We start from the raw sequence: 20029 nt of genomic DNA on the forward strand, positions 1-20029 counted from the left end.
AAATGATGCTGATCGCCTCGGAAATTATATTGTATGGGACATAAAAAAAAAAGACTTGATGGACAACTTGGAACTTTTACATAAACTGCTTATGTTTTATTTTCTAGGGTGAGGAAGGCGGAGATTGTGATGCTTTCAGATTGTGGTTTAGGTTGAATCGAGTTGGGAAGGGTGGCACAGATGGGAGGGTAGTGAAGGTTTAATTAGAGATTATTTTGAGCCAGAAAGTAAGTTGACTTTTATAGTAATTTTTATTTGAACATAATGTTTGGAAGAATATACTCAGAGAGCTTGAAGGAAGGCGGAGCAAATAGGGGAGGTGTACGGATGATAATAATATATATATATGGACACGGGTAGAGGCAGGATGAGAGGAGTTGGAACAGAAACCGAGAGAAATATTTGAGGTGTTTAAGTTGCTTTATAGAGAAAGAGGTAAAAGGGATATATTAAAGGTTTGGAAATGGATACATATTTAGATAAAGAGATAAGGTCCCTAGCTAGAGTAGAATTTTATTTGATTAACTCACTTGGTTTCAACATAGTTTGAAATCCTGCAAGTAATAAATTAATTGAGACTAGGAATGATGCACATTGCTTAAGTGTTAATAACGATGGGAAGCTGAGCTTAAGGTAGAGAGTTTATTGATATCTCTTTTTTTGCGGGGGTCTTTTTCCCCTTTCCTTTTTTTTATTTTTTATTTTTTATTTTTTTTTATTTATTTCTTTTTTAGCTTCTAATCTATTTGGTTTCAATATACTCCAGACTTTGCTTGATAAGGAATGATGTCGGGAATGGGATCTGGGAAGTCGGAAGGGGGTCTGGGAGGGGGATTCAGGGGGGGAGGGTGGAAATATAGATTCAATTTTTAAAACAATGAATGCACTTGGATACTGTTGCTTTTTCTTTCTTTCTTTTTTTCCCCTTTCTATTAATTTTTTTTTTCTTATAATTTTAGTGTAAATTACAAAACGAATAGACCAATGAATAGTAAAAATACACCGAAGTGAGGAGTAGAGGGAAAGAAGAGGGAGGAATTAAGAGGGAGTGAGAAGGGAATGTAAGGAGGGTGAGATGGTGGGAAGGGGAGAAAGGAATGGTTGAGGGGGAGGGGAAGTAGAAGAGGGGATTGTTGGAGGGGAGAAATGAAAGTTGGAGGGGTAGAAGAAAGGGTGTATGAAGGATAGAAGTGTTATGAGTTGTGTTTATTGCTTTTTTTTAACTGCACAGTATTTAAGTGATTGTATAAAGGAAAACGAAAATGAAATAAAAGATGTTAAATAGAAAAAAAACCCTCATATGTCTCATTGGTTGGAGGCAAGAAATTGGAAATGGTGTTCGTTTTGGTCTATATCCTCAAAATCCAACCCAGGTCTGAGCAATTTTATCTCTCTTTATCACAATCCTCAGAGCCTCCTTGAAGATGTTCATCAGGCCCCTCCCTTCCACAAAGGAGTGGTTCAAGATCTGTGTTCTTAGTCCCAAGGATAATTAACCAAAGTTAAACCTAACTATGCTTAGTAGGTTGCAGCTGCTAAGTTTCTCATTGGTTCAACAGGTTTTCTCAATGAGGTCTGGAGAAAGATAGTCCCCTTTCTTATTTATGAAGGACAAAAATCAGACCTTTTCTTAGCCCCTGGGACTCTATGAGGGGATTCCCACCTGAACCACTGGACCCTCCGGGTATCGTCTTCATGGTGGGATTCATCATCTCAGTATCTAAAAAGAAGAAGGATTCAAGAAAGAAATTCATTTATTCCTCTATATTTTAACAATATTTCTTGTGAAATCTCTTAGCAAATACACATTTGCAACACATCTTCATTTATTGGCAAAGAAAGGAGAAAACCCCCCCCCCATAAAACAATGAGGATGGAAGCCCAGCACCACTCTACACAAAACATATGACCCTCCCCCCTCCAATGAACAACAACAGTGAATTAACGTAACCCACCACCAGCTGTTTTCCAACAAGAGAGGCTTGTTCTGCTCTGGGCACACTGCCACACCATGGGAATCGACCTCAAGTTGTTGACACGATCAACTTCAGAGGACAAGCAGAGACCACCAGTAAAGGTCCTTGCAGGCCCTGTCTTGACCAAATCCCTTTTCCTCTCTCTCTGCATAAAGGAATACTCACATTGCTAATAATCCCGCCTCTTCTGTGTTTCCAATTTCAGCAACTGCTGTCAAGGAATCACTTTAAAATATTATCATCCAAATTTTATGCTCATTTCCTGATCTTTGGCTAAACAATGTCAGCAGTTGCTGTCAATGGATGAGATTATCATCCAAATCTTATGCTTAACCTCAACAATCACTGCAAGCATCACCATTGGAGCAATATCCTTCAGTGTTTACAATTGTCAAAGGTGTGGAATGATTTTGACCTGGACAAGACCAATAATAATTTCCGAGTTTATCCTCAAAAATGGAACAACTAAAGGCAAAATCAGAACTCTTTCTGTGTTTGGAAGCATATTTTTCTTTACCAAAAGTGGTTAGTTCTTTTTGGAAGAAATGATTTCCATCAGGAGAAATTAACCAGAGAATAGACCAGCAATAATATCCATGTTGTTGCTATATTTTACCATTACTGCATATCACCAACCTCTAGTTTATTCAATATTTTATATTTAACATTTTCTAGTTCTGCTTCTGTGTATTTATTATGTATTCTATTTACTATTTATTCTAAGACATCCAGAGGTTTTTAAAAAAATATAACCTATGCCAGTGATCGCTATCCTTTTTATTGTTGCATGCCGAAAGCACTTGCCTGCATTCCCATGCACCCACAACCAGAATGCAATGTGTGCTCCGCCCCCTGTGCATGCACACGTAATCCCCCCTAAATGCACCCACCCTCCACATGCAATCCCCTGTGCATGCGCACGTGACTTCCTGTGCTCTTCTTCCCCCACGCATGCCCCCTGTCCCCCTCGCCCATTTTTGGCTTCCAGGTTGGTGCAGGAGGCTTTTCTGGCCCAAAATGGGGTACAGGGGGACCTCATGCAGCACGCTGTACCCTATTTTCATTTCCAGTTTGGTGCAGGTGGCTTTTCAGGCCCAAAAGAGGGCATGGTGGGACCTGGATGGCCTCCTGCACCAACCTAAAAGCCAAAACGGGGCACAGGAGGGGGTGCATGTCCCCATCCCCCCGCACCCCATTTTGGGTCTGGAAGTTCTCCTGCACCAACCTGGAAACAAAAATGGGGCACATGGGTGCTGCACAAAGCCCCCAAATGTGATGCAAGCAGCCCCTCACGCAATACAAGTACCTGAGGTGATATAATGGTGGGTGGGAATGAGCTTGCAAGGGGAAGAGAAGCTGCCTAGGGAACAAACAGATAAAAGGAGGGGGAGTCTGCAGCTGAACAATGGGCCGAGAAAGAAGCTTAGAAAGGATCCATGCTAACTTTTCAGGTGGTTAAAAGAGACAGTGGGTGCTTTGAACTGAGATTTGCATGGCTGATGCCAGCATCCCAAGTACTAAGCTCCCTCTGAAAGCATAAATCTCCTGCCATCTCATTTTACCACCTGAGGAGTTATGGCAGATAGCAATAGCAATAGCACTTAGACTTAAATACAGCTTCACACTACTTTACAATCCTCTCTAAGTGGTTTACAGAGTCAGGATATTTCCCCCAACAATTTGGGTCCTTATTTTGCCCACCTCAGAAGGATGGAAATCTGAGTCAAACTTGACTTCTCCAGATCCTTTCTAAGATCCTTTCTTTTCCTGTTGTTCAACTTCAGGCTGCTCACACTTTTACTTGATCATCCCCCGGATAAGATCTCTTTCCCTTTTCTCATTACATTTCATATTTACATTTCCAAGAAGGACTGGGAAACGTATTCCCTTAAGACCATGAAAAGCAAAAGATTATTCCCAAATTTCATTGCAGGAGAGACCTTTGAAATAAATACCTTGACCGAGGGCTTCTGGGAAAGAAATGGCAAACTGAAGATGGGGTCAACCCCATCCAGAACCAAAGATGTTAAAGAATGTGGTAAGTTATTAAAATTGTATATATATATGTATGTGTGTATGTATATGTGTGTGTGTATGTATGTATCAGGGGTGGGTTTCTCGCCCCGTTCCAACCGGATCGGTTGGAACGAGGCCGGCGGTGTCCTCGCGCATGCACGCGGTTTCCTTGCACACGCACACGGCACGTGCGTGCACGTGCGCGGCGCACGCATGCATACTAGCGTCTGTGCGATGCTCCAGCTGCTCCTGGAGGATCGCGCAGGCGCTGTATGCGTTCTGTGCATGCGTGGAAAGCGCAGAATTCGTAAAAACCGGATAAGGAGCAGGCGCGGGTGTGCGGGCGCAGGGGGGGCGTCGCCGTTCCCGGAAGTTATTTACTTCCGGGTTCGGCGACCAACCGGATCGCTATATATATATATAGTCTCCCTTTATTTATTTATCAGCACAAATAAACACACACACACACACACACACACACACACACACACACACATATATATTAGTATAGATCTATTTCAAGCTATTTAGCTCTCATCAGCTAGCCATACCCTTACTGGGATTTGAACCTGGGCTACATTACATACTAGGCAGACATCTTAGCCATTAGGCCACAGGCTCTTATCCGTCATCAGCCAAGCCAGGGTGAAAGGTATCTATTAGATTTTTACAACCCCCGGTATGCCCAAATATGGGAGGAAGATCACTACTTCCATTCTCTGTCCTTCGGCTCGTCACAAGAGACCATCCAGGCAGAAACCCAATATTTTTACTGTTGCCTTTTTGTTACATTTTGTTGTATTTGTGCTGATAAATAAATAAAGGGAGACTAGTATAATAGTATAACTAGTACTTATTATACTAGGAGACTAGTATAATAGTATAACTAGCACAAAGAACAATCAACCAATGGAACAATTTGCCTTCGGAAGTTGTATGAGCTTCATCACTGGAGGCTTTCGAGAAAAGTCTGGACTCCCATTTGTCAGAAATGGTATAGGGTCTCCTGCTTGGGTGGGAGGTTGGACTAGATGACCTACAAGGTCCCTTCCAACTCTGTTAATCTGTTTATCTGAAGGGTAAAGTCATTTCTTTATATATTTCTCTTCTTTTTGTTACAATTTGTTTTTTTTCCCTTTTCTATTTTTTCTTTTCTGCACTTTCTATTATTTATTTTTTACTTTATATTTTACTTTGTATTAGTTGTGTGTGTGTGTGTTTGTGTGTGTGTGATTAAAAACTAACATATATAAAAACAGGGAGCAGCCGCTCACCCTGATATTGGTACTTTGTTGGTTGTGGAACATTTGCAAGGAGGGGGATGCACTGGCTCAGAGGTTTAATGAACTCCTGGCCAGAAATGGTTTGGCCTTCAGCAGTTTGAGCCCGGCTCCATGAGATGGAGTGAGCTCCTGTCGCTCGATCCCTGACTCCCGCCCACCCAGGAGTTCAAAAGTATGCAATATTGTGAGTAGAAAAATGGATACCACTTTGATGGTGCTGGTAGTGGTGGAGGTGCCTCTGTATATGTGTAGAACAGAAACCGCTGCTGGATCTGGCCGGATGTGAGGCATCGCAACACAAGGTGAGACCAAGGGAGGAGCCCAGAACAGCCAGCAACTTGAGTACCGCTAGTTAACTTGTGTAAAACTAATTTCCCCCCCGCAGTGCGCCAAGGATAGGTACACAAGCATCAAACAGAATGAGCTAGCAATTTAGGCTGCTAGGACTGCCTTGTTTCTAGCATGTGTAGATTTCTCTGACATTGTGTGCCACAGGCTAAATAAATAAATCTGCAAAGAATCCAAGCTCAGGATTCTATTTATGTCTCTTTCTCCATGTTGTGGCCTGACGGCAGCCTGCAAAACTGGCAAAAGTGGGCCAGTGTGGAGGTTGGGGAGGAACAGGGGCCAGTCCTGAGGGCTGGGGAAAGCTCAGACGAGGGCTCGGCCTCAGAGGCAAAGATGGAGCTAGACTGCAGCGAGGCAGAGGAACAGCCGGAGCCTGTTCCCAGTGTGCGCATGCGCAGAGCTGCCAGAAGACAAGAACAATTAAGAAAGCATGCTCAACTTAAGAGTAAAGCTACACCTTGGAGATGATTGGCCCCTCCCATAGGAAACAAAAGAGGAGCGAATGGGGAGGGGGCTTTTGCAGGAAACAATAAGTTTCAATGAGTCATGTCAAAAGATAAAAGTTCTGTTTGTAACTATAAGAGACTCTCTGCCAAGTTTTGTCTTCCCCTGCATTTGGAACTAGTTCAGTGGTGGGATACAACTGGTGCGCCCCAGTATGGGCGTACCGGTGCCTGCTGGCAGCACCAGGCACCGTTCCAGTATGGTGCTCCAGAGGGCCCACCCGTCCGCCCGCTTTCCTTACCACTATTTGAGCCTATCTGGGCATTTGCACATGCACACGGGGTGTATGGTGCCTGCGTGATGCTCCGCCAAGCAGCTGGAGCATCATGGGCGGTGGGTATGCATGTGTGTGCTGTGCATGTGCACATGGTGGATGCCTGGCTCTGTTACAGTGTACCGGTTGCAACAAGAGCCAGAACCCACCACTGAACTAGTTATTTGGCAACTTGCCAAACAAGATAAGGTTCGTGTTTGATAAACAACCCTCTGAAAGACTGGAGCCTTGTGGACTCTGAATGAAAGGAATTCACAGTTGTATAAATAAAAAGGGTTTTGCCAGGACCAAGACTCCGCTTCTTGCTTGTTAAGGAAGCCTGGATCAGAACACTCCACCTGCATGGCTTAACAGGCTGGGCTTCACACTTCCTCTAGTAGAAGTGATGAACCTACGCATATATTACACTGTCCCTTTTCTTTTGACTCTACGCCTGCTCCTTTTCACACCTACAGTATATGCATAATGCATGTGAAGTTGGCTGTATTTTTTTCACTTTCTCATTCTGGTTTTTTAAAAATACTTCCCTTATTAAAGCATCTCATTCTCTGGTTTCCTCAAATGGTTCAGGATAAATGGTCCCCAATTTTATTTATGGTTCTTATTCAGGATATGGGGTTTGGAAGATAGCGGGGATTGGGGAAGAATTAATTCCTTACCTCTTACTTGAAGCTGCAGAGGATCACTTAACTTTGAATACATAAAGGGTTTATTTTCAAGCTGATAGCAACAACTGTAGTTTCCTATGTGTTCCATCCTGACTCCCAAAATGGAAAACTCAGCCAAGGAACTGTCTGGTTTTGCCGTTTGGGAAGCTATGAAGTCTGTTGACTTATAGAAGGAATACTTCAGGCCTCCTTTTGGCCCCTGGCAGTAGATCCGGGCGTTTGTTTCAAGCATTTGCTGTCCCTTTGGTTCCATATAGATGGCAGGCCCTGTAACCCCGGGGTCTGAAGGCAAGAAAGTATTAGATAAAGAGCAAAGGCATTAGAAGCACCAAATGACAAGCCTTAAAAGTGGCAAGAACCTACATTTTCCCCCACTTTTAGATTTATGCAAAATCACTAGTAAGACTGATACAGTCTATATGGGGTGAGGAATTTACTGGATAGGAAAATAAACACAGAGAAATAACTAAATGAACAGCTTTCCTAAACTTGAACAAGGCTACACATTCATTGTTAACTTAAAAATAATTTTGGGTTTCCACTGAGCGTTCCATAACAAACTTATCAACTCCATCTAAACGCAATTTCTTAATCCTTTTAGAACATAGAATAATAGAATTGGAAGGTACCTCAGAGGCAGAGGTGAAAGGCTACCGGTTCGGACCAGTTCCCCTGAACTGTTAGCATTTTTTTGCTACCAGTTCGGGCGAACCGATAGTTCTGACGATCAGTTGTGCGACAATCAACTATGCCACATGATTTATATTCATTAGAAATCAGAAATCCTGCTTTCTAGCGAATCTAAATCATGCGGCATAGCTGTTCCCCCCTCCACTGTTCTATTTAACTTTGCAGACTCAGAAAAAGCTTCTTAATCCTCCTTTTTCAGCACTGCGCTCTATGAAGTGAACCGGTAGCAGACTTCAGAGCATTTCACCCCTGCTCTGAGGTCTTCTAGTCCAACCTCCTGCTCGAGCAGGATACCGTATACCATTCCGGATAAATAATCTTCCAGTTTCTTTTTGGAAGCCACCAATGATGGAGGACCCACATATTCAGAAGGCAAGCTGTTCCATTGTTTGATTCTCACTGTTAGGAAGTTTTTCTTCTCCTCAACCCACTCATTCTTCCTAAGGTTTGTTTAGTCATATGTTCATTGTCTTTATAGGATCAAACCACATATGTCTTCCATAATCTCATTTGTGCAATCCACATTTTTTCAGCACTCACTCACTCACTCACTCACTCACTCACTCACTCACTGAAAATATATGGCCACCCATTGCACCTAAGTGATTCTGGGCACCTCACAACAATTAAAAACAGCAACCTAACATGTTAAAAACCAATATTTGATTATGTGCCATCAAATCATTTTCAGTTCCTAGTGACCACATATTTCCTGCCACATACATCTACCTTGGTCTCTCATCCATGATATTCTAGATTCATATTCCTTAATGCATCATGCAATGTTAATATATAATATTAATATTTATATATAATAAAAGCATTTCTCCCATGCTTTATGCAATCGGTGTAGTGTGCATTCTTTTAATACACCTTAGGAAAGAATGACTTAGCAGATTTTGTAAATATAACAATAGCACTTAGAGTTATATACTGCTTCACAATGCTTTTACATTCCTCTCTAAGCAGTTTACAGAGTCAGCCTCTTGCCCCCGATGATTTGGGTCCTCATTTTAGACACCTTGGAAGGATGAAAAGCTGAGTCCACCTTGAGCCTGGTGAGATTTGATCTGCCAAATTACAGGCAGCCGGCAGTCAGCAGAAGTAGCCTGTAGTATTGCACTCTAACCACTGCACCATTGCAGCTCACACATATGTATGTCAGAGGTGGGTTGCTACCGGTTTGCACCAGTTCAGGCGAATCAGTAGTGAAAATTGTGACTGGGTTGCCGAACCAGTAGGGACGGCAGGCTCTACATGCCCCCGAACTGATTCCCCACTTGCCGCGGCATCTTTTTTGGCATTTTTAATCTTATTTACAGGCAACTGGACATGCGCGGAGCAAATCGCGCGGGCACCGAACTGGCAGTAACGCCAGCAGCAACCCACCCCTGATGTATGTATGCATGCATGTAAGTATGTATCTGGAGTAAGTTTGTGTAGTAGTTAAAGGATCAGGCTAGAAACTGAGAGACTGCACATTCCAGTCATTCCTTCCTAGGCATGGAACTTACAGGGGATCTTCAACCAGGAGACTGTGAGCTCTAGTCCCTCCTTAAGCAAACCAAGAGAGGATCTTGAGCCAATCACTCACTCTCAGCCTCAAGAAGGAAATGGCAAATCCCTTGTAAAAATCTTGTCAAGAAAACTGCAGGAACTAGTCCAACCAATCATCAGGAGTCACAAATTAACTCAAGGGCCTTCATTCTACAGCCTGAGCTATTACCATACAACACAGGGAAGATCACAATATGATTATTACATTTGTATATTCTTTGATGTTCAAGAAAATAATAGCAACTTAACTGATGCATGAAGAGATGAAGGAAAAAGAAAATTCAAGTGCTAATATTATTTGTATTCTAAGTACAGAAAATACAAAAACTCTGAACTCTCTTTTGTGAAGTAACTATGAAGAATAGGAATCCATATCTTACCAGTTATGTTGATATGTATTTCACTACTGATCTTCGAGTATATATTGTATTTGTACCCCTGGTTGGAGATTTGATAGTCACAAAAGTAGATCCCTCCATCTGATTCTTGGGCACTGAGAGTAAGGAAATCAGTCACTGTGTTCTTAACAATTTGGGCTGCTGCATTGAAAGCCCTCTTTTTATAGAAGTTAAATACTACAGTTTGGTCCTGTTTGCACTGGATGACGACTTCTCTTCCTAGGACAACCAGGCCTTTGGGAATCACTGAAATTGAGGGGCTGGGATAAGATTGTCCTGAGAAAGGGGGAAAAAAGATGCAATTTTAATACTGCAATATTTGCAACAAACTGAGTCATTAAAGTGGCAAGATACTGTACTTGCATTTCAGAAGGAAACAAACAACTACGGTTAGGTCCAAACCCAGCTGGGAAGGGAGGCAAAGACTCAAGATAGGATCTCAGCTGATCTAAACCTGTCCCCTTTTTACCTGTGTGGCTCCTGAGATGAATGTAGAAATATTGTCACAGCCACCAAGTTGCTTTAATGATCCCATCCTGGAGACTTTGATCAGGCAAGTGTTAAATTAGCACCTTCTCAATTTTTTAAAACCCTTTTTGCTCTCAGTGACAGAATGGATGGTGATCAAGGAATGAAACTTGATCAGTGACCACTTGCCCACTGATTCCCTCCTTTTTCAGCAGAAGAAAAGGCAAAAAGAGGATCATGTCTATTTCTCTATATCAGGGGTGTTGACTCCATTTCATTGAGGGCTGCATTAGGGTTGTGTGACACTGGGGGCAGGGATGGGCATGGCCAGCTTGATGTCACCCATGTCAGGAGTGCCTGTGGGACCCAAGCACTCTGCCAGTGAAAATGAGTCCCTGAGCTCCGTTTTCAGCTGCAATGGCCTCCTGCAACCCTCTGCCAGTGAAAATGGCGCGCAGGAGCATCACAGGCAGCCCTTGTTAGCTCCATTTTTGGCTGTGATGGCCTCCTCTGTCAATGAAAACGGAGCTTGGGAGGGCTGCACACGGTCCTCCCAAGCTCTGTTTTAGCTGGCAGAGGCACCACAGACTGGTCCTTTGCTGTTTCCAGGGGGTCCCTATGGGCCGTATCTAAGCACTCATGGGCTGGATCCAGCCCACAGGCCTTGAGTTTAACACCCTGCTCTAGATAGTTCTTGGTGACGTGATACTTATCTCATCTTAGATAATGCTTCCCCTTGTAACTAACTATGGCAAAATCCGTGGCACGACAAAACCGCGCTCGACTAAGCCGCGCCCGATTAAACCGCGTCGCTGACGTTATCAACAGGGCAACAACAGCGAGTGCGGAGAAAGAAGCGCGCTTTAAATAGCGCTTTGAAAGCAAGCCGATTCAACTTAAGGTAAGGGTTAGGTTTAGGGTAAGCTTTAGGGTTAGGTTTAGGGTTAGGTTTAGGGTTAGGTTAATGGTTAGGGTTAGGGTTAGGGTTAGGTTAAGGGTTAGGGTTAGGGTTAGGGTTAGGGTTAGGGTTAGGGTTAGGTTAAGGGTTAGGATTAGGTTTAGGGTTAGGTTAAGGGTTAGGTTTAGGGTTAGGTTAAGGGTTAGGTTTAGGGTTAGGTTTAGGATTAGGTTTAGGGGGCTTAGGTTTAGGGGGCTTAGGTTTAGGGGTTAATTTTAGGTTTAGCGTTTACAGCGTGCTTCTGTCTCTGCGCTGTTGTCGCCCTGTTGATGACGTCAGCTATGCGGTTTAGTCGAGCGCGGTTTAGTCGAGCACAGTTTAGTCGAACGCGGTTTTGTGGTGGAACCGGCAAAATCATTCCTCAACAATGGCCAATATCTATTTGTCTCCAGGATATTGACTTCAACTCATCCCCAGTTGGTAAGAGCTACAAGTCACCTATTGAAATAGTAAAGTGATGGTTTCTCCCTGATTCTGATCTCAGCTATGGAAAGGTGGTGAAGAAGTAAAGTCGGTTTGGCTTTGCTTATCTTTATTTTATTTTTTAACAAATTTATGTAGCCACCCAACTTACACATGGGTAACTTAGATGGTTTACAAAAATTAATCTTTGCCTTCAAATGATAAGGAACAAGAGCAGTAGGGTAGATTAGACATCGGCAACAGGATAGCAAATTCATGCCAGTACAATTTCCTGCTGGCTTAAAGACAGATGGAGAGATCTAAACTATAACACATTCCCTTAAACTTGCAGGGATGAACAAATCCATGCAAATTTCTGTTTTTCTTCCCTCACTTTGTGGGGATGAGGACAGGGGAAGGACAGATATAGCAGCAGCCACATTTTAGAAAGCTTCTTAATTAATCTGTGGATACTACAGGCTAAGATGGGTGTCAGAAAGCAGTGGCGTTTGCACTGATAATGTTACCTAGTTTGGTAATGAAACGTCTGCAAGAAAATAACCAAGCTCACAGAGCACCAAGGACCTCACAGTTTTACCTTGAGCTACAAATATTCTCATCTATTGATAATTCTGTCATGCCTTTCATACATTGTCCTGCCTTGATCCTGAAATTGAGAAGGTATTATTTCTACTCTCCCATGGAGATATAAGGGTGGTTGGAAAAATGAGGAATAAATACTTGACCTGCTGAGCTTGGCTGAACAAGAGGCTCCACTCTGGAATGACCTCTCGAGAGCTTGGCAGGAAACAGCCTTGGGGAGAAAATGGCAATTTCCATTCCTTCTGCATTTTGGGGGAATGCAGACTTTGGTTTCCATTTATAGGTGGAGGAAATACAGGTGGTCCTTGACTTCTGATCACAATTGAACCCAAATTTCTGTTGCTAAGTGAGACATTTGATAGGTGAGTTTTGCCCCATGTTAAGACCTTTCTTTCCACAGTTGTTAAGTAAACCACTGCAGTTGTTAAGTTAGTACTGTGGTTGTCAATTGAACTTGGTTCCCCATTGACTTTGCTTGTCAGAAGATCACAAAAGGGGATCACATGACCCCGGGAACACTGTGATTGTCATAAATATGAGTAAGTTGCCAAGCCTCTGAATTTTGACCATGAGGATAAAGCAGTGGTCATAAGTGTGAAAAGCGGTCATAAGTCACTTTTTCAATTCTGTTGTAACGTCAGATGGTCACTAAACAAACTGTTGTAAATTGAGGTCTACTTGTAGTTAGGTTAGTCTCATGGATGAAAGCAGCACGGAAAAGGACTTACTTCGCACAAAGATAAAAACTGTATTGCTGTAGGGTGACCAAGTTGGATATATACCATATATATACATTTGTATCTTCCCTGATGTGATTCTTGGGCATTGGAAATATGAAATTCAATCTCATTGTCCTCGGTATCAGCTTCATCTATCTTATGATTTTCTTTCCATAGAATGAAAGTGGATTTCTCTTTTGCGTTCCCATCCTTCTTACAACTGATACTTAGATTCTCGCCCAGAGCAATCACGTTACTGGGATTCACTGAGATGGAAGGTGCGGGGTAACGTTGCCCTGGATAAGAGGAGAAGATGAAAGAGTTGTAATATGGATAACCTGAAAGCAGTTGTTTGTGTAAGAGATTGGTAGGTTGTACTTTTAGCCAACAAACAATATTTAATGTGACATATGAGGGCTATATATGAAATTGTGCTAAACCTGAAACACCAGCAACATTTTCCTTGCTCAGTGACTCACACTCATATGAATGTACAGGGAGTGTGTGTGCGTGCAAGAGAGAGAGAGAGAGAGAAAGGGAGGGAGAGAGAGAGAGAGAGAGAATGAAAGGCTGCACTAATGCAAGATACTGTAGTTGTCTGGAAAAAAAATAATTTGAGCCCCTCTGGTTCCAGGAGTTGATCCCAATGTATGGAGGGATTTCCCCCCACCTCATCCTTTGGAAGGGATACCATCTCCCACCTTGATTTGGGGAAGAAGGGCAGAGTTATTTCACGTGAGATTTAAAAAAAAATTGATGAGAGAGGAAATATTCAAGAAGGCAAGAGACGATCCATTACAATACAAGGGAAAATAATAGGTGGTCTTGAATCAGGTTCCTAGGAGAGTGAGAGACCTACAGAAACAATATCAATTATTGACTGTGATGCTGATTAAATGTAAAGAAAACTACACATGGCTGATACCTGAGAGAATACAATTGGAATGACAAAAGATACAGACTGGATTCACTAGACTAAGCAATGGAATTTTATGATCACCATTTTAGCACAAATGAGGGGCAGGAAATGAGGGGAAAAATAGAATATAAAAGTCAAGAAGAATTAACAACAGAAGAAAAACTTTAGGAGTATAAAAGACTTGAATCAGAGCTACAAAAACAACTGCAAAAAGTAAATGGAAATGTAAAAAATCAAATGGAAATAATTAAATATAAATTAAGTATAATGGAGAAAGAAGAATCAGCACAATGAATTAAAAGATCAAAACAAAATTTCTTTGAAAACGCGAATGAACCAGGAAGATGGCTAGCATATAAGTTGAAAAAGAGAAAGAGAAGAATCTGGTAACTAAACTACAAGATGAGAAGAGAACATTACAGTATCAAAATGAAAGTAAAAAGAAAATAATCCAGGAGTTCTATAGGGAGCTATATGACCAAGAAAAAGTTTCAGAGGAAAAAAATTATGCAATACTTGAAAAAAGCCCAATTGCCAAAAGTTCCTGAAACGGTGAAGACTAAATGAAAGAATAATGATGATGGAACAAGTAGAGGCGATTAGAAGAGAAAAGAATAACAAAACACCAGGACCAGATGGATTACCAGTAGAAGTTTATAAAAATCTAAAAGATACATTAAGCTTATCAATGTTACAGGTGAATAATGAAGTATTGTTAGAAACTAAGATACCACATAGATGGATGGAAGTAAAGATTACCTTAATTCCGAAAGAGGACTCAGATAAAGAATTACAGGCCAATATCCTTATTAAATGCAGATTATAAATTATTTGTTTCAATAATAGTTGAAAGTCTCAAGAGATTTTTGAACGAGTTTATACACTCAGATCAGTGACGTGCAGTGAGGTTTATGGCTGGTGAGGCAAGCGGGCAAAAGCGGCACTGCCGCCCCGGCGCTATGTCCGACATAGAGGTGGGACACCATGTCCGACATAGAGGCATCCCGCCTCTATGTCGGACACAGCGCCGGGGGGGGGCAGGGCGGCTTTTGCCTGCTTTCAAGAGGCAAAAGCTGCCCTGCCGCTAACTTTACTCCAGTCATGTAATGCGTTGATTCTGCTAAAACATTCAATTGCTGTTATTTTTACAATGAGTTAATGTTAACAGAAGTATCATCGGCTAAATAAGAAATGTGAGCTATATGTAGAATAATCTGTTCCAAAACACTTGAAGGAACTTCAACTGTTTGCTTAAACAAATTAACAAAAAATCATGTCTTCTTTGTGGGATATTGGAAAGATTCCTGACAGCAAGTTAATGTGTCTTAAAACTTCATGGCGACTTCCTGTTTTCCATATCAAGTAGTGAAATAATCTTTCATTTGCCTAGGGCTGAATAAGATGTATGAACATGAAGCAAAGGGGCTTCATTTTATTATAAAGTATAAATCAAGGGACATTGGTTTGGCTCAATCAACTAATCTATGATTTGTTTTTGGCTTAACCTATTGTATGAACACAGCAATTGTGATCTATAAATCCATAGTTTAGAACTGATCATGATATGTAAACAAGATGTGTTACATTAGTATATTAGTATATTTAAATTCAAGGGATAAAATACAAACTCACAGAAAATAACCAAGAACAGAACAAAACTAAACAGGACAAAATTGTTTTGGGCAGGGGGCATGATTTTGTTCCTTGATTTGGCAGATATGCCATCTTAGCAAAACGTTTCAAAAACCAATCCTTAAACCTAAATCATAGTTTGCCGGTTGCCTGAAGAAATATCATCTGTTACTGAGATGTATTAGAACTAGTTAAGCTTTCCTTGAAAGGTAGGAAAACCAAGTTTCTTAAGCGTTTCTTAAGCATTTTGAAGCAAATATCATTTAAAGCATATCCCGCTGAATGGCCGGCCCAGAAGGCATACCGGCACTTTAAAGTGCCGGCCGGCTCGGCCACCGTTCAGCAAAACAAGGCCTGGTTTGTGGCCGGGCGGCATGCTTGCACTTTAAAGTACATGCTGCCCGGCCACAAACGAGGACATGTTTCGCTCTATGGCACGCCGAGGCGGCATGGCTTTAAAAAATAAAAAATAAAATAAAAAAATAAAAAATGAAAAATGAAAAAAAAATGAAAAATGAAAAATTAAAATAGATGTGCCAGCCCGCGCGCCAGCAGAGGCTGGTAAACACACACACACACACACATATACACATAATAAAAACAAATTACAATTACTTACATTACAAATAAATTGAATGAGGCGGGAGAATCATGTGCCTCATTTGCATAAGGAATATTTTGCTTTTTAACCCTTGGTTAACTCTTAAAAGGCGAAAAATTCCTTATGCAAAGGAGGCCCATAGTTCCCTAGCCTCCTCCTACAGATAGAACTAAGCAGACTCAGAGTCACTGTGACTTGGAGTCTGGGAGCAACTACCTTGGCCTTTTTAATTATTTTAAAAATTGTTTCCTTTTCCTCAGGAGACTGGTGAGGCCCCGCCTCCCCTGCCTCTAGTGACTGCACGTCACTGACTTGGATATAAATGGCTTTCTATCAAAAAGACAAATTAAAAATGTGAGAATTATCTTAGACACTTTGGAGTATTATAAACACATTCCGAAAAATAATTGGTGCTGATGGTTCTAGATGCCCAGAGAGCATTTGATAATGTAAACTAGTAATTCATGATTGCAACAATTAAAATGTTTGGACTTTGAGGAAAATTTTATAAATACGATCAAGACAATGTACTGTATTTTTCAGATTATAAGACACACCTTTTTTCCCCAAAAAAGTGGGAGAAAATCTGGGTGCATCTTATACACTGAATACAGCATTTTGGCCTCCTGAAACCCTGCCCCTCCACAAAAATGGATGTGCAGAGGGTTTGGGAGGCCTGCAAAGTGCTCCTGGGGGCTGGGGAGGGCAAAAACGAGTGAAAAATTGCCTGTTTTTTTCTCATTTCCCCCCCTCCCAGTCCGCACTCTACAAGCCTCCCAAAGGCTATGTATGCCCTGTTTTTTTGCAAACATTGGCTGTTTTTTGCTCATTTTTGCCCACCCAGCCCCTTGGAGCACTTTGCAGGCCTCTCAAACTCTCTGCATCCCCCGTTTTTCACAAAAAATGAGGCCTGCAGAGAGTTTGGGAGGCCTCCAAACTGCAAAAACTTTTTTTAAAAAATTACCTCTTCAAAATCTTGGTGCATCTTATATTCCGAAAAATATGGTATGCCGCTCAAGGGGCAAAAGTGATTGTGAATGGGGACATGACAGGGAATTTTTATATAAAAAAAGACACTAGACAAGGAAGTCCATTGTCACCACTATTACTTATATTGACATTGAAAGTGTTAATTAGAAACATTAGGCAGGATCCAGAAATAAAAGGGATGGAAATAAAAATATAAGTTACAAACATTTGCAGATGACCTGATATTCATCTTAGAAGAACCATTCGAAATCGGCCCCAAACTAATAAGAAAAATAGAAGAATATGGAGAAGTTACAGGACTGAAAATAAATGAATAAAAAAACCAAAATAGTAGTTAAAAACTTTACAGAGAAACAGAAAAATGAACTGACAAAGAAAATAGATCTGATAGTAAAGATGGTGAAATATTTAGGAATTTACTTAAGAGCACGATGCACAACAATTAAAGAAGATAACTACATGAAGTTAATGCAACAAATTAAATTGGATTTGAAGAAATGGAAGGCCTTACAACCATCAATGGTAGGAAGAATAGCTACTATAAAAATGAATATATTGCCAAAGCTACTCTTTTTATTTCAAAGATTAGAGAAAAAATATTTTGAGGAACTGAATAAAATAATTTTGAAATATATCTGGCAAGGGAAAAGAGCAAGAATAAGATTGAAAATGCTACAGGAGTCTTAAAGCAATGGTGGGGTTTGAGTTACCAGACTGGGAGCTGTTTTTCCAGGCATCTGTACTTAGGTAAGTGAAAGAATGGATAAACCTGAGGCATAGAAGATTACTGTTGCTGGAGAGACATGATTTACAATTAGGTTGGAGTGCCTTTTTGTGGTACAGAAAAGAAACGCAGTACATGGATATTTTCAAAGACACTATGTGAGGAATGCCCTATTCTTAGTATAGGAAAAAGTTATAACTTTTAAATGAGGAAGGAGAACTTAAAACCAGGCAGGAATTGCAAAACCAAGGGGTGGATTCAGCATGGTGGCCACACCTGCAAATACAGTCTAGATATGAGAAAGATGCCAAGACATAAAGAACCAACAGCACTTGATCGGATACTATTAGGGACAGATGAAAAACTAATAAAAGAAACGATATAGTTACTTATTAAGCATTAAAATGGAAGATGAACAAGTGAAAGAAACAATGATAATATGGGCAAATCTTTTTGGCTATACTATAGAACTAGACAAATGGCAAAAACTTTGGGATAGGAAGTATAAAATGACAATGGCCACCCCATATAAGGAAACCTATAAAAGGTGGCATTTGCCACCAGCAAGGCTAGCAAAGATGTCTAAAAATATGTCTGCCAAATATTGGAAATGTAATCAGGCTCCAGGTACTTATTATCACATGTGGTGGACATGTGTGAAGGCAAAAAAATTCTGGAGGAAAATACATACGTGGTTAGAAAAGATAATTAAGCAATATATAGATCTAAAGCCAGAAATATTCTTGTTAGGCATACTACCAGAAAGCTACAATAAAAGGGATACATATTTAATACATGTGTTGACAGCAGCGAGAATTGTATTTACACAATATTGGAAAAATATGAAAATATAATTCGTTAAATATTAAACTGTGCAGAGATGGATAGACTGACTTTAAAAATAAAAGATAAAGCAGATACAGAATATTACTCAACATGAGATATGTTTTGCCAGTGGTAAGATATAAGAGGTAGAAATTAGAAGAAGATTATTACTGTATATAAGTAAAAAATGAATTAGTATGACTATAAATATAAATAAATTAACATGATTTTTGTTATTCTAATTATGATCTTACTGTTACTATTATTGTCAAAACATTTGTTATTTCTCCATATATAGCTAAAATATAAAATATTTTTTTAAGAATGGATTTGCTTTGGGGAGATCATGATATGTAATTCTCATTTTACATCCATCCAATAGTTGTGTATCTAATTAGACTCACCTTCAGCCATCCATCTATGCTGAGTCAGCCACCATCCTGGAAAAAAATGATTCCATTAGTGTCAAAATACCTGACCAGTAGAAATTGACATGGGATCTTTGACCTTGGCCCCATGTCTCCATCCCTACTGCTCCCATCTTCTGTTTACTAACAATACCAACCCAGGAACAGATTGAAAATGAGTCTCATGCTGGGATTTTTGTAGGCAGCAGAACTTCTGGCTTCCTAGGTCTTCTGAGTTGTCCTGTCCTGTCGCTCAGAGGAACAGATTGGTACAGCAGGAATTATGGAAAAGATCTTCTCCTACACGTCCCCGAAAGCAGCTTAATTCAGACAAATGTTTTCTTGTTCTGCCTGATGGTTCTCTAAACTTCCAGTTATGAAAGAAAGAAAATAGAGGAAATGACAACAATCTATGGGTGTATTGAAATGGAGGAACTGAGGAATCATTTGCAGGAGACCCAGAGTTTTAAGGCTCTGAGACATTCTATTTGAAGTGGGGGGACAAGGAAACCCCCCAAAGGTCCAGAAGGGCATTATCAAGTTTTTTCTCACATTGCCTAGCAGATGGAAAAAATAGAGCTAGAATCATAGAGTTGGAAGGGACCTTGAAGGTCTTCTAGTCCAACACCTTGTCCGAAGTAGGACCATCCCGTACAAGTGGATATCAAATCTCTTCTTGGAAACCTCCAGTGATGGAGAACCCACAACTCCAGGAGACAAGCTGTTCCATTGATTGATTGTCATTTTCGGGAAATTTGTCTTTAGCTCCAGGTTAGATTTCTCTTTGATCAGCTTCCACTCATTGCTTTTTGCTCTACCCTCAGGTGCTTTGGGGAATGTTGATCCAATCTTCTCCATGAAAATCCCTCAGGTGCTGGAAAACACGTATCATGTCGCTCCCGCCCTCTTTAGCCTTCTCTTCGATAGGCGGAACACACCTAGTTCCTTTAGCCATTAATCATATAACTTAGCCTCCAGACCCCTTATCATCTCTGTTACTTTTCTCTGTACTCTTTTTAGGGCCTCAGCATCTTTTTTGTATCTTGGTGGCCAGAGCTAGACACAGT

The sequence above is a fragment of the Thamnophis elegans genome, chromosome Z, assembly GCF_009769535.1.
Source record: "Thamnophis elegans isolate rThaEle1 chromosome Z, rThaEle1.pri, whole genome shotgun sequence".
Classification (NCBI taxonomy): domain Eukaryota; kingdom Metazoa; phylum Chordata; class Lepidosauria; order Squamata; family Colubridae; genus Thamnophis; species Thamnophis elegans.